Source organism: Camelus bactrianus, chromosome 16, assembly GCF_048773025.1.
Source record: "Camelus bactrianus isolate YW-2024 breed Bactrian camel chromosome 16, ASM4877302v1, whole genome shotgun sequence".
Taxonomy (NCBI): domain Eukaryota; kingdom Metazoa; phylum Chordata; class Mammalia; order Artiodactyla; family Camelidae; genus Camelus; species Camelus bactrianus.
The window spans coordinates 58,925,168-58,938,181 of record NC_133554.1 but is presented as its reverse complement, the minus strand read 5'-3'; the positions used below and the strand labels follow the sequence as shown (position 1 = coordinate 58,938,181).

Here is a 13,014-nt window from a genome sequence, read left to right as displayed (position 1 = left end):
AGGCGCTGAAGGGGTGGGGTGGGATGGGGTGGGGCGGGGCGGGGTGGAGGGGGGAGTAAGAGAGCTGGTGGGGGAGACCCGCACAGGAAGGGGCGGGGGGCGCCCGGAGTTGGGGCGGGAGGAGAGCGAGTGGAGGAAGGGTGGAAGAGACCGGAGAGGCGGGGAGCGGCAAGGGAGGGGCTGGGGGCGCCGAGGGGCGCGGGCGGGGGAGGAACAGCGGGGCTGGAGGGGGGGGCGGAGAGGCGAGGGGTTTAAGGCAGGGAGAGCGGGAGCGGGGGTGTTCGAAGGGGAGGACTCAGTGCCCGGCGGAGGCGGGGCGGCGGGGCGGGGCCCTTCCGCGGGGGCGGGGCCGGGCGCCCCTGGAGGGCGGCGGCCGCGGGGCGCAGGGATCCCGCTCGCCCCTCCGCCCAGCACCCCTCCCGCCCCCGGGCTTCTGCCCGGATCGCGGCCGCCTCCGCCTCCTCGTCTTCCCCGAGGGTTCCGCGTCCGTCTCCGCAGCTTGGCCGGGAACATGGGAAGGCCGGAGCCGGAGAGGAGGAGGACGCGCCCGGGCCCCGGTCTGGATCTGCAGGCGGAGCCGCAGCCCAGCGGCGGGACGCGCAGCTCCTCTCCGGGTCTGCCGGGCCGTGGGGATCTTCCGCGCGCCCGCGCACAAGGAGGAGGAGCAGGCCGTGGCGCTGGAAGACGAATGCGGCGCCGGGACAGGAAGCTCCTCGCGCTTCCTGGAGAGTTGGCTCGGCGGGGTGCGTCGCCGGGGAGGGAGGGACCGGCCGTGGGGCGACCGGCCGGGCGGGGAGTGGCTTCTGGGGGCCCCCTCGCCAGCGGCGGGCCCGCGAGGCCGCCCTCGGAGCTCCGCCAGGTACGTGCGTTTTCCTTTTTTCCCGCGCGCCCAGAGCGCATTCCGGATAGGGAACTAATAAAAACCCGGCTGGTATGTAAGAGCCTTTCGCTGCAAGCGTGTCTTCCTGCGGGGCTCAGGGAGGGCCGCTGAACGCGGAGCGGACGCTTCCCCAGGCTGTGTCCGCAGCCTCGGCCAGAGGACCGTCCTTTACTCCACCTCGGGGCTCGGAACGAGTACCCCTTTGGAAAAGTTTGTCCCCTTTCTCCAGGTTCCATTTAGTTCGCCGAGGAGACCATGTGCCCTTCCTCGGCCTCAGAGCTGGGGCGATGGGGCTTTGTTCTGGGCAGTCTTTCCCGCCCCTACCCCCTGGAACCACCTGGGGATTTTGCAGCGGGAACGCTCAGTTCTGAGGAAACTCGCGATGGGGAGACCTGACCTTGGTCTCACGCTGGGCGGGCAGCTCCCCTTGTCCTGTAGTTGGTTCCCCGAGCCCCGGACCTACCGGTTAGGGGAGGCCCATGGGCTTTGTTTTTTGGGGGTGGATTGGGGAGGCCAGGTAGCCGGCCTGGGGCGAGCTCCTTCCCCTCCCCCATGCCCACTTCAAACAAAAGAAGTCCTCCGAGAATGGTTTCTGAATGTGAACCTGTAGTTCCCCTCGCCCCCGTTGTTAGGGTGGGACAGTCTTTACAACAGAGGGGAAGGTTGGAGAGAGTTGAAGGAAAGGGTGCGCTTTTAAAGAGAGAATACGCGATCTTTTTCTTCTCATTTTCTTACCTGGTTAATGGGGCTTTAGGTGATGTTTGGATTTGGGTGTTTTTATTAGGAGACTTTCAGGAAAGGAAGAGACCTAGATAGGTAGGAACTTGGTAATCTGGTCTCCACCCGGTGGGGAAAAATCCCCCATGGAGTGAAATGTATTCCCTGCCGTTTGGGGAAGACTCAAAATTAGGGATTTGATGGTTAAAGAGGAGGGGGTGATTTGTGACATTTTCTCCCCACCCCCCCCAGTTAGAACAAAGGGACAAAGTGAAAGGGACAGAATGGGCTAGGGGCTCAGATGGGGCTGTCTGTAAAACTGCCTCACCTCCCGCCCACAACGGAGTATTCTCACTGGAGTTTGGGCTGGGAAGAAAAGGAGTCCACTGCCGAGCTGGGGTCTGTACCAGTGCCCAGCCCTTGAGAGCTTCCCCAGCTCGTCCCGAGCCCTGTTAACCCGGCTGGGCAGTGAGGGGCCCCGAGGGCGGGAAAGGCCTCTCCTCGGGGTGAAGCTCGTAGTTTCGGTTTCCACCTTCCCGGGACAAGACGAGAGGCCCCCGGTGTCCTCGCTGTGCGCGTCCCCGCTCTCCCCAGTGTGGCTGGCGCTTCCGACACCGACCCGCATCCACCAAAGCCCCGGACCTCACTTCTGTCGAAATAAAACTCAGTAAGCCATAAAAGGCTCCCGATTCCAGTGGAAAAGGCACCGAAGATTTATAGTCCCCCGAATTCCCCACACTCTAATTACCCCTGTTTTTAGTTGACTTATGGGTGGTGACCACTAAAATCATTTTCCATTTTGGAATTTTATTTTAACATGAAAAATGCAAACCTCGCTCTTTCTACCCGTTTGGGCGCGCCTTTTTCCGTGCGAGGAGAAAAGCCCAGCCTCCCTCTGCCTCCCTGCTGCCCTAAATTGCAGTTTAGGGGAAAGTGTTTTTTCTTCCTTCTGTGGCCCAAGGGCGTTAACAAGGATTCTTCTCTCCTGTGACACCCGAGGTGCGATGCCAACGGCTCGGGGCCCGGAACTCCTTTTGGGTGTCTCAGCCCCCATCCTGGCCCAGCCGAGCTGGAGAGCGAGTCCCGCCGTGGTCCTAGCCCCAGCCTGGTCACCCTTCATCCTTCGCCTTCCTGGGGGCCCACGCAGGGCTTGAGCCTGGGGTGTTGAGGGACCCCCACTGTCCTGGGGGTAGACCCTGGACCAACCCCTTGCCACTGGTTGGCGGCCCCATCCCCATCCTCTTCCCTTTGTTCACTTCTCCAGACACTGAGTTGAAAGTGGCAGGAAAAAGATAATTAGATGGAAATCAAAGGTTAGATGGGGTGCGCTGCGAGGCCTGGCTGACACTCCACCGGCGCCTCGTAAATCTTGGCGGGCCTGACAATTGCTGTGTCCTGCCCTTACCTGGGAATTTGGAGACTCACCGATCGCCTCCTTGCCGCCCCCTAGCACTCCTCTTCGGGAACGAGGCTCAGAATGCTCTGGGCCTCGACTTCTGGCCAGTGCCGAGGCTCCCGGCCCAACCCTGGGGTCAGTTAGTTCTCAGAAATGGATGGACATGTCCTAGGGTAAAGGGGTGGTCTGAACAGCGAGTGACGGGGGCCCAAGACCCCTGTCCGAGGAAGGGCAGCAAATACCCCTACCCTGTTTGCAATGGGGTTTGCTAAATTAATACTCGTGCACTGGTGCTTTCCCCATTCCAGGCTGCCTTACGAGGGTGTGGTGGGGAGGATGGAGAGGGCGTATGTGGGAAGGGGGGGTTAACCCCTCGCTGGCGACTCCTTTGTCTGGCCTGGCCACTGCTGAGACAAGTGGTGTCCTGGCCTTCGGGCCAGGCACCAGAGCCGAGAGCCAGCCTGACTTGCGAGGACTCCTTCTCCGGGTCAGGTGCGCAGGCTGCCGGTGAGGACCTCCAGTGCAGATTCTGTAGGAGCCCCGAGGTCTCTGCACCCTTCTTGAGGCCCGTTCGATCCACCCAGGAGCTTCGCCCCAGACCAGCTGGAGCGGGAGAGAAGGTGAAGGAAGGCTTGGCCCGTTTAGATTGTTTCATAAACTCGAATTAATTGGGAAAATAGTAAACTCGCTTCCCAACGCAGGGAGAGGTGGGGGGGTCTTTTTTAATTATACCCCCTTGTGGTGGCGGTTGTTTCTGACCTTTTCTTACTGTTAAAAGAAATGTTGCCACATTTAATTTCTGTTGCCACGAGATACGAGAGGGTAGCCCAACATTTTGAAGTAATTTGATAAGGCTTCAAGTAGCAAATCGGAAAGGGAGGCTGGCGGCCCAGGTATAGTTTCTTTATAACCTGAATTTACAATGAAAGCATTCTCCTTTATGGATATAATAGATTAGATTTCACAACTTAATTCACGGGAATGGCTCCGTTTAAGGGAGCTCCAGCTGATTTTATTACGCCAAGCCAAATTGGATGTTTGTGGTCTTAACGAAAAGCGATTGTGACATTAAATATATAATTTTTAAAGTAAAAAAACACAAAGGGTTCGGCCCTGTCCCCTCCTCTCTCTGCCCTTGCGCTTCGTCCAGGCTCCTCAGTTTGGGAAATACCGAGAATTATTTGTTGACCAATGCGGGAGAGACTGGAACTCACTCCGGGAGGGGGTGGTCAGGAAAGAGCCCCTCTGGCGGGCGGGGGGTGGGGGGGCTCCGCGGAGCAGCGGGCCCAACCTTCCCGGCTCCGGCCGCCCGGCAGCCCCCCTCCGCGCCCGCAGGCCTCGCCAGCCGTGTGCACGCGGAGCCGTTTCCCAGCGAAGGCCTGGAGCCCCCAGTCCTCGGGGTCCTTGGAAAAGTTGAAATGCCCAGCCTGGCTCTGGGGGCTCGGGGCCTTCGGGGCACCCATGGGAGCTGAAGCAAGCCTCTGCCCGCCTCGGCGCCGGACAGCTTCCCCAGGCGGCGCGGGTGGGATGGAGAAGGCGCCCCTCGGAAAGCCCGGCGCGGGCTGCCCTGGCAGGGCCTCGGCAGGACAGCGAGAACGGAGCAGGCTCATCGCACCACTTCGTGCAAAACAGCTGCGCTCCCGCTGGGGCTGCCCCGCGCCCGCCTGGACGGCGAGGGCGCGCCCAGGGCGGCCGCAGGAGCTGACGCCGGGACCCGCCGCAGCCCGTGGGGAGCGGGCCTCACGGGCAGAACTGTCCGGGGCCAGCCGACCCCAGAGGCCGTCCTCTCCGCGCCCGGCTGTCGACAGCCCCTCCCGGCCAGCGGAGGACCGAGGGGGGATGGGGGTCTGAGTAGCCCTGCTCGGGCCCGGCCCGCCAGCGCCCGCGGCCCATTCTGCTGTCACTTCTGATTAAGGTCGGGCTCTATTCTCCCGACCGCGACGTCCTCCTCCTCCTCTCCCCCTCCCCCATTTAGTGAGTGGTTTGTTGAAGCCAGATTTAGCCGTCCCCGGTGGAGGGGGGAAGGGCGCGGAAGGCAGCTCCGAGTGCGGGCCGCACTTCCCCGGGCCGATCTCCGGCCCGAGCGCCGGGGTCCTCCCGCCAGGCGCTCCACGTGGCGCCTGGGCGGTCGCGAACCCCGCGCCTCACGCCGGGAGGGCGACATGCGTTCCGGTGCGTGGCTGGCGGGCTGCGGGTGCGCGCCTTAAATTAAATCTTCGCAGCGCCTGACCTTGTTTTTCTCTCGGCCCGAGAGCGGCGGCAGCAGCTGTTTTTTCCAGAATTCCTGCTGCTGGGGGAGGGGCGTTATTATTATTATTTTTGGTTGTCACAGCCTCCTGGAAAAATTCCCTGGTCTCGGAAAGCATAACAATAGCCCAGCGGATTTCTGGAGGAAGCGCCCCCTCCCCTGCTTTCTCCAGGGACGCCTCTGCCCTCAGGCTGCCGCGAGGACCTCTATATGGAGCGCGGACCACCTCCCCTGCTCTGGCCCCCGCCCCCCCCCCCACCTCGGCCTTCAAAACCTCTGTCTGGCTCCCAAATCTGTCTCCGGTTGGGGCCCTGCCCCAGCCCCCATCGCCCCTGGAAAAGGTCGCAGCTCTCTGAACTGGGGAGTAGTGGTCTCCTCCAGCATCGGTGGGGGTGGGGGCAAGAGGGAGCGTTTTACCGCACCGCCACTGCATCCCCACCCCAGCTGCATCCCCGCTCCCAGCCCCACCGGGCGACCCCTCACTGGGGTGTCTCTTCTCCTGGAATCCTACCCCTGTTTGCTTTTGGGGTCAGCTCTAGACCAGAGACAGTTAAAGATTAATGGGCCTGGGCCCTGGGGGATGGGATGAGTGGTCTGGAGAGGGAGTCTGGCCCCTCTCCGTGGGCAGTCAGGCCCCTGCTGGCCTCTGCACTCTGTTGGGCATGTAGTCCTGTTCCCTAATGCTGCTCCCCCACCCATAGGGGCTGATCAGTGGCCTCAAAGCGGCCAGCAGTTGCGGGTCCACCTGTCTGGCCAGGGAGGTGTGGGTGGGGGACACCGATGGCTCACTACACACATGATCCTCCAGCTTCAACCCCTTGGGCTCCTGCTGCATGCCGTGGAAAGAGGAGGGGACCCTGGCCATCCTGGCCCCTCCCCCAGTGGGGCAGGAAGCCCAGGAAAGTGGCCGTGGCCGTGCCCAGGAGGGGCTGGGGGAAAGCCAGGCGGGACAGCTGGTCGGGGCCTCCCTGCGTCGGCCTCACCCAGTTGGTCCTGTTCTGCTCCTCTGTCACTGGGGGATGGGGGTGAGTGTAGTGGGGCAGCCAGGGGCCCTCACACTGCCCAGCCTGGGCTGGCGTCTCCCCATTCTCCCTCCATGGTCAGGAAGGCGGGGGGGGGGGGAGGCAGGCGGAGAGGCCTCTCCATGTCCATTAGTCCCCAGGAACCCCTGACCCCTCACCCAGGAGGCAGGGGCTCCACCACGCAGCCTCCAGAACCTCCCCGAAGCCCCTCATCCTGCCCATAAATTTATTTACCCTTGTGTCCCGCCAGGTGCGTGGATGTGACGCCCAGGTCCCCAGCCTGCACGGACACAGGAATTGAACTTTAGTCCCCAGGCAATTAAGGTGGCAGGGACTACACTTCATTAATGGCTCTTATGCAATAAAAACTATAAAATGGCCCCTATTTTGCGATTTAAAAATGCAATTTATTTTAATTTATGTTTCTAAGTACTTCTGGGGTTTGAGAGGGGGCGGAGAGGGTGTCATTGCGGGGGTTAGGGCTGCAGCCCCTCCACTGGGAGGGACAGGGAGTGGCGGAGATGAAACTGGACCTGGGGCAGCAGGAAACGCAGAGGAAACTGGAGTTGCGGCCAAGGCCTTAGGCTGGCAGGAGGTGACATTCTGGGCTGCCTTTTAAAAAGCGGTGAAAAGTCACTCCGAGGCCTTGCCCTTCTGTCCCTGGCTGCTGCACAGTGGGCTGGGGAAGCCTGCTGGGCAGGACTGTCTCCTGAGACCCTGGGACCTTGGGCATAGTGGCTTCCCCCACCCCACTCCATCCCGCGGGCAAATGGGCAGGGAGTCCAGAAACAGCCTGCCTGTTGCCTCTGGGGTCTCCCTCGCGTCGGGAGCCCTGCCACACCGCTGTCCCCCTTCTCCTGGCCGTGTAGCCGTGTGTGTGTGTGTGTGTGTGTGTGTGTGTGTGTGTCTGTGTGTGTCTGTGTGTGTGTGTGTGTGTCTGTGTGTGTGGTGTGTCTGTGTGTGTGGTGTGTCTGTGTATCAGATGTCTGTTTCTGCAGCCTCGCGAGGGCCCACCTGTCCGGTCCCAGCACTGTGTGCTTAAGCAGGGCACCGCGTGCACTGCCGAGGCCTGAGGGCCCAGACAGTCTCTGCGGGTGTGTCTCCCTGGTTTCCTTCTGCACCCCTCTCCCCCTCCTCAACCCACAGACAGCCCTCGAGCCACTTGGAGAAGCCAGGATCATGACGGCAACATTCCAGGCCCAGCCACAGCCCAGAGCGGACTCTTGAGAGGGGGGGAGGCCTGCGGGAGACTGGAATCCAGCCTTGAAGGTGGAGGGGCCTGGCTTCATACAAAAGAGGGAAAGACAGTGCAGGAAGGACCAGGGCTGGGGACTGTGGGGCGGAGTATCGGGAAAAGCTGAAACACACTCTGGCCCTGCTGGTCCTGGGATCCTCGGCCACCAGCTCCTGCCATTCTGACCTAGAATCTAGACCGTCAGCTTCGTCGGCCACTTGTGGACACTGTCAGGGCCGGGGCTCCCAGCCCAGCCCGTCCCCTCCCTGCACAGCGCACTCACACATACACACAGAGTTTAGCATCACACAGCCAAAGCCGGCGGGAAGACGGGGGCTGAGGCAGCCTTGTCCCCTCCTGCCACTTGCTGCCATGGGTGGGTGGGGGCTGGGGAACCGCCTCCTAATCCCCCCCGGCCCTCCAGACGCCCAAGGATCATGGAGTCTCCACCTGATGCCCCCCACACCCCCCGCTAGGACTGCCCCAGACCTCTGCCTCCCTCCCCGTTTTATTCTGGGCCCCTGGCCGGCCGAGTTAATGGCAAACTTTACCAGAAGTAAACTTGACGGATGGGAATTAATAATTTTCCTGGCTGGGAGGAGGGGGCCTGGGTGAAGGAGGGCCCCTGAAGACCATTAGCATGAATGCTGCCTGCCGAGCAGTTTAGGACTTCGGCAGCCCCAGTGCTGGGAGCAGCGACGGTAGGGGTGAGGGTGCTTCAGCCATCCCTGCACCCCCATCAGGGTCTCTTGCTGTGTGGCCTGGGCGCAGGAGTCTCTGGGGTGCTTCCAGCTGGGGTCTCTTACACAGTAGAGGTGAGGGAAGGGGGAGCCCTGAGTGCAGACTTGGAGACCTGTTGGGAGAGGGGGTCCTTGGGAGCCTGAAAGGAGAGGCAGGAGAGGACGGCCGTGGGGGTGGGGGATCGGGGCCACCTCCCCACCTTTGGAGCTGTTCTTGAGACAAGTGGCCAGGATCTCGCTGGTCCCCCGAGGGGAGAAGTTGCCTCGTGCTTGGGGACCCTGCTCCTCGGACTCCTGTCCTGTAAAGCGGCACAGCCCCCATTCCCATAATTCTGGCGCTCTGAGCCTTGTCCTTTGGGGCTCGGTGGGGGATCAGCACTCAGGCAAAGCATGCCCCTGCTCAGGCCTCTGCATCCGCGGGAGCAGTGAGGGCACGGCGCCCGATGGCTGGGTCCCCAACAGCACGTCACTGCACTGCAGGGCTTCTCGGGGCCCCAGGTGAGAGCCCATGCTGGACAGTGGCTGGGAGTGGGCCCGGCCGGTAAGTACCCCAGATGGTTCTGACTCAGGCGGTCCAACTGCTGTGCAGGAGACGCGGGTCAATGATAGGAGGCAGGTGGGGTGGGCGCTCTTCAGGCAGGACATGTTTGTGAACGAGTGCTGGATGACAGATGAATGATGATGTTTTGCTAGGCGCAAAGGTGACTTCCTTGGCCCTTTTAGGGTCCACGCAGCCTGCTGGTGGCAGAGCTGACCTCGCCCTACCTGGAAATTTTCTTTAGTGAATCGGGGATCCGAACAAACCCAAATCCAGGAGCAGACAGGTTGGGAGAGGGGTGAGAGGGCTTTCTGGCCTCCTCCCTGCAAGGACCAAGCTCACAAGGAACACAAGAAAGAACCCCTCCTTTCTTTTTTTTTTTTGGTGTGGGGGGTAATTAGATTTATTTATTTTTAAATGTATGTATATATTACATATGTATATTTTTTATTGATGAAGGTGCTGGAGATTGAGCCTAGGACCTCATGCACGGTTATCACTCACCCTACCACTGAGCTATACTCTCCCCCCCCAAAAGACCCCCTCCTTGATGAAGGCAGGGACACGTAGGGAGACCTGGGATGCTGTCCACCCCCCATCTACCCCACCCCCCACCCCAGCCTCTCCATGCTAGTGAAATGCGACCACAAGGAAGGTGGAGCAGCTGGGACGCGATTAAGCGGGGAAGGGTGGTGAAGGTTAGGGGACAGTGAGAGGAGGAGGAGGGGGCAGGTCCCACTCACCCTGGTGGAATTGGCTCTTGGCAGACTGCCACAGTTGGACGGGGCCTTTCCGCCCACCTGGCAGGTGTCGACCCCTCCTTGGGCTCGGTGAGCTTGTGTGGACCCGAGCGGGCAGCCCTGGGCACCCTATGAGGACTGCTGAACTGCTTAGTCCCAAGGCCACAGGGACATGGTGGGAAGGAGAGGAGAAGGAAGAGAAAGAAGCCAGCCTCAGCACGTTAAAGATAAGTGGCACAGAGAGGTTCACTAACTTGCCCAAGGCCACACAGCAGGATTTGAACCAGGGCTGTCTGGCTGGGCAGCCTGCCTTTGTCCAAAACACGACATATTGCAGATTAATTAAAGTCGTCATCCCAGCAGGTCCCCTGACAGTCCCTCCCCCGGCCTAAGACCGAGCTCATGGCCCTGAGCCAGACAGCTGACCCAGCTTCCCGGGCTGGGCAGGCTGGGCCAGGCAGCTTTGGAGGGCGGAGGGCGAGGGGCTCACGCCTCACCACACAGCCTTGGGGCCTGGAGCCAGCCAGGGCCATGGGGTGCAGCGGGACTCCACTTTGAGAATGTCTCTAGGAAAGGGGGTGGCTCCCCTTCAGGAGCTCCTGTTCCCTTTGCACTGACTGCTTCGGTCCGGCGGAGCCTCCCTGGGGGCCCGCGTTGGGTCAGCACTGGACTCACTGGTCCGATGCTTCCTTTACACCCTTAACCGGTGAATGTGGCCCTTTGGAGCCCAGACATGCTCCAGCTGTGGGGTTCCGGCCCTGGCTAAGGTCACATCTGACCTGTTGTCTGCTTTCTAAGTTTTGCATTGACCCTCTGGCTGGGAGCAGTTTGGCTCTGATCTGGGTCCTCGCCCCTACCTCCGCCCCCACCCCCCGCCACAGCTAGAGACCTCTGCGCACCGGGGCTGCGTCCTGTTCTGGTCACTGCGGGTGATGGTGTCCTGGCCTTGAGTGGTCCCCGGATCCTAAGGACACTCCAGGACCATGGGGGTGTGGGGCATTTGCGCAGCAGGAGGGGGGACTGGCCCCCTCCAGATCTGCGGTGGCCGCCCTCCCCCCCCACAACCTCTGGTGTCACCCAGTGCTGCTCCTGCTGTCTCTTCTCCAGCTTGAGGTCCCCTCTCCGCCTGCTCCCTTATGTGTCGCTAGGTCCCTCCCCTCCCCCCAGCCTCTGCTTCCCTCACCCAGCCTTTCTCTCCACTAGTCCTTGTCCATCCTTGGTCCATACTAAGCCAGAGACCTTCGACAACCCACAGACCCCTCCCCAGCTCTGACCTAGCAGTCCTCTCCACCCCTTGGCCTTACCTGCCCCATCCCGGCCCCAGGATGGCCGTTGCTACGCTGCAGCACTCTCAGAAGGGCAGTGCTGGCCTGGTGGGGAGGCCTGAGGCCCAGGGCGGACAACGGGAGACGGGAGACAGGAGACGCGGGCTTCTCCCCTTCCCATCGGGGCGGGTCCTCAGAGGGGCGTGAGCGGCCCCAGGCGAGGCCCTCGGCTCTCGGAATCTGCTGTTTGGTGATGTTTTCATCAAAATGGAATGTGTTCTATGCCTGTTTATCGATTTGAGTCAATCAATGGGCGTGGCTTGCTGGCGCTGGACCCACTAGGCGCTGGGGTCCCTTCCGTGCCCTGCTCTGACCTGGGGGCTGGTGCTGTGGCCTGCACACGCAACGTGGCCACCTCGCCCTCTGGCTTCTGGGCACAGGCTGGAGAGCGGAGGGCGGCGGGGCAGGGAGAGGGCAGTGCCCCCTCCACCCGGGCTCTGGGCTGCAGCGCTCCCGTGTCCTGCTGGTTCCAACAGCACCTCCCTCCTGCCCTTCGTCCAAGGAAGGTGATGGCTCCTGGCCCTGCCCACCCCTCTGCACTCAGTCCTTCAGCAAATGCGACCCCTCGCCTCCCTTTGGTAGGCCTGTGGGGCCCTGACGAATCCAAACCGCACAGCAGCCTGACGGTCAGAGACCCAGAGACAGCGCTACAGAGACAGCGACGTGGAGGCCCCCAGAGGCCCTCCGACCCCCCACACTGAGCTGACGGGGCTCCCTCCTCTTCCGGCCACATCACCCTCGGGTTCTGCCCTTGTAGGAGGAGATCTTAGGAAACGGGCGACACTGTTCCCTTCCCACCTCCCTTCTGGGCACCAGGGGCAGCGGAAAGACGAATGCGGGAGGGTCCAGCCAGACTGCGGGCTGACCCTGCGCCCCAGGGCCTCAGCCCCTGCCCTTTGCCCCTCTCTTGACTCTTCCCAGGAAAACGATGCGTGGATTCCAGTCTGCACTTTTCCTGGCACTGCTGTGTCCCCAGCCCTCCACGACGCTGCCTAGCCTGAGCCCCACACACCTTGGTCTGAGGGTTGGGCACCCTGGAGGGCCCTTGACGAGCTCCTTGGGCAACCCACCCCTTACTGCCAGCTGTCCGGGGTCCTCTCTGCTCCCTGCTGGCCCCCAAGCCAGCTCAGAGGTGGAACAAAAGGCAGGTATCCCCTCAAGGAGCCCCAAGTCCACAAAAGGGGCAGACCCGTGAGCGGAAGGCCACCACTGCAAGCGGGAGCCCTGCCATCCAGGCTTGGGGCTGGTGGGCAGCACTCACTGGAGGCCCCACGACAGCAGACGGGGGCCAGGCGTGCCAGTGGCGTCCCTCTGGGCCTCAGCTTCCTCCAGGTGGTTCACAGTGTCACCTGTGTGATGCTTTACCCGAGTCAAGCCACAGGGAAGAAGAAAGCAAGTCCACGTCGACAGCCACTCTGGATGCTTCGAAATGGTCAATGTTAGACAAAAAGTGGGGTCTCTGTTCGAGAGGAAAGGAGGTTAAAGAGCTGTGACGACTAATCACAGCTCAAGACCCCGGGGAGGCCCCGGACCCCACTAGGCTTGGGGCTGGCTCTAAAGCATTTCAGAGAGAGCTGGGGCCTTGTGCACGGGGGCCGCGTGGGACCTGAGAGGTCGTGCCGGCTGTGTTTCCCGGGCGTGGGGATGGCGAAAGGCCCTTCCTGGACTAGAGACACTGAAGCGTTTAGGGGTGAGGTGTCACGGCGTCTGCAACTCACCCCAGTGGTTCAGCAATTGTGTATAAAGGGGGAGAAAGCAAACGCGAGTGTGTTGTTTTAAAAAGAGCTGTTGGCTACAGAGGCAACATACACAAATAAATTTTATTTATATGTACTTTCAAAAAAGATGTCTTCTGAGGCCTGGAGGGGCCAGTGCCCCGGTGCGTCCCCATGACCCCATCCCACTGTCCCTCTGGCCCTCGGGAGCCGCGCACGGCCCAGGGCTGGCTTGTGGTCCCGTTGCCGAGACGGCCACCGTGCTGGCGTTTGCAGTGTTCTCGGCGGGGCAGGGTCCTGTTGCTCCGATGCACCTGGAAGAGCGCGTGCATCTCCCTGGGCACGTGTCCCAGCACCTGAGACACAGGAGGCTCCTCACGAAGTCCCGTCCCTAACACTTAACGCCCTGTGTCCCCATGGCCGTGGGGAGTTACTAACCCGTTTTGTCTTGTTTTGTTT

At 61.6% G+C, this 13,014-nt stretch overlaps 1 long non-coding RNA gene across 2 annotated transcripts; it reads right to left on the bottom strand.

Moving 5' to 3' along the window:
• Positions 1 to 2,131: 2,131 nt before the first annotated feature.
• LOC123615595 (uncharacterized) lies at positions 2,132 to 11,326 on the bottom strand. 2 transcript variants are annotated; one of them, XR_012499689.1, is made up of 4 exons: positions 10,820 to 11,326; positions 9,519 to 9,661; positions 6,498 to 9,002; positions 2,132 to 2,246 (listed from the first exon to the last, which is right to left on the bottom strand). It is a non-coding gene; the product is annotated as an uncharacterized LOC123615595 (long non-coding RNA). The 2 variants fall into 2 exon arrangements; XR_006723244.2 differs by lacking the exon at positions 2,132 to 2,246 and having other exon boundaries at positions 6,455 to 9,002.
• Positions 11,327 to 13,014: the final 1,688 nt, after the last annotated feature.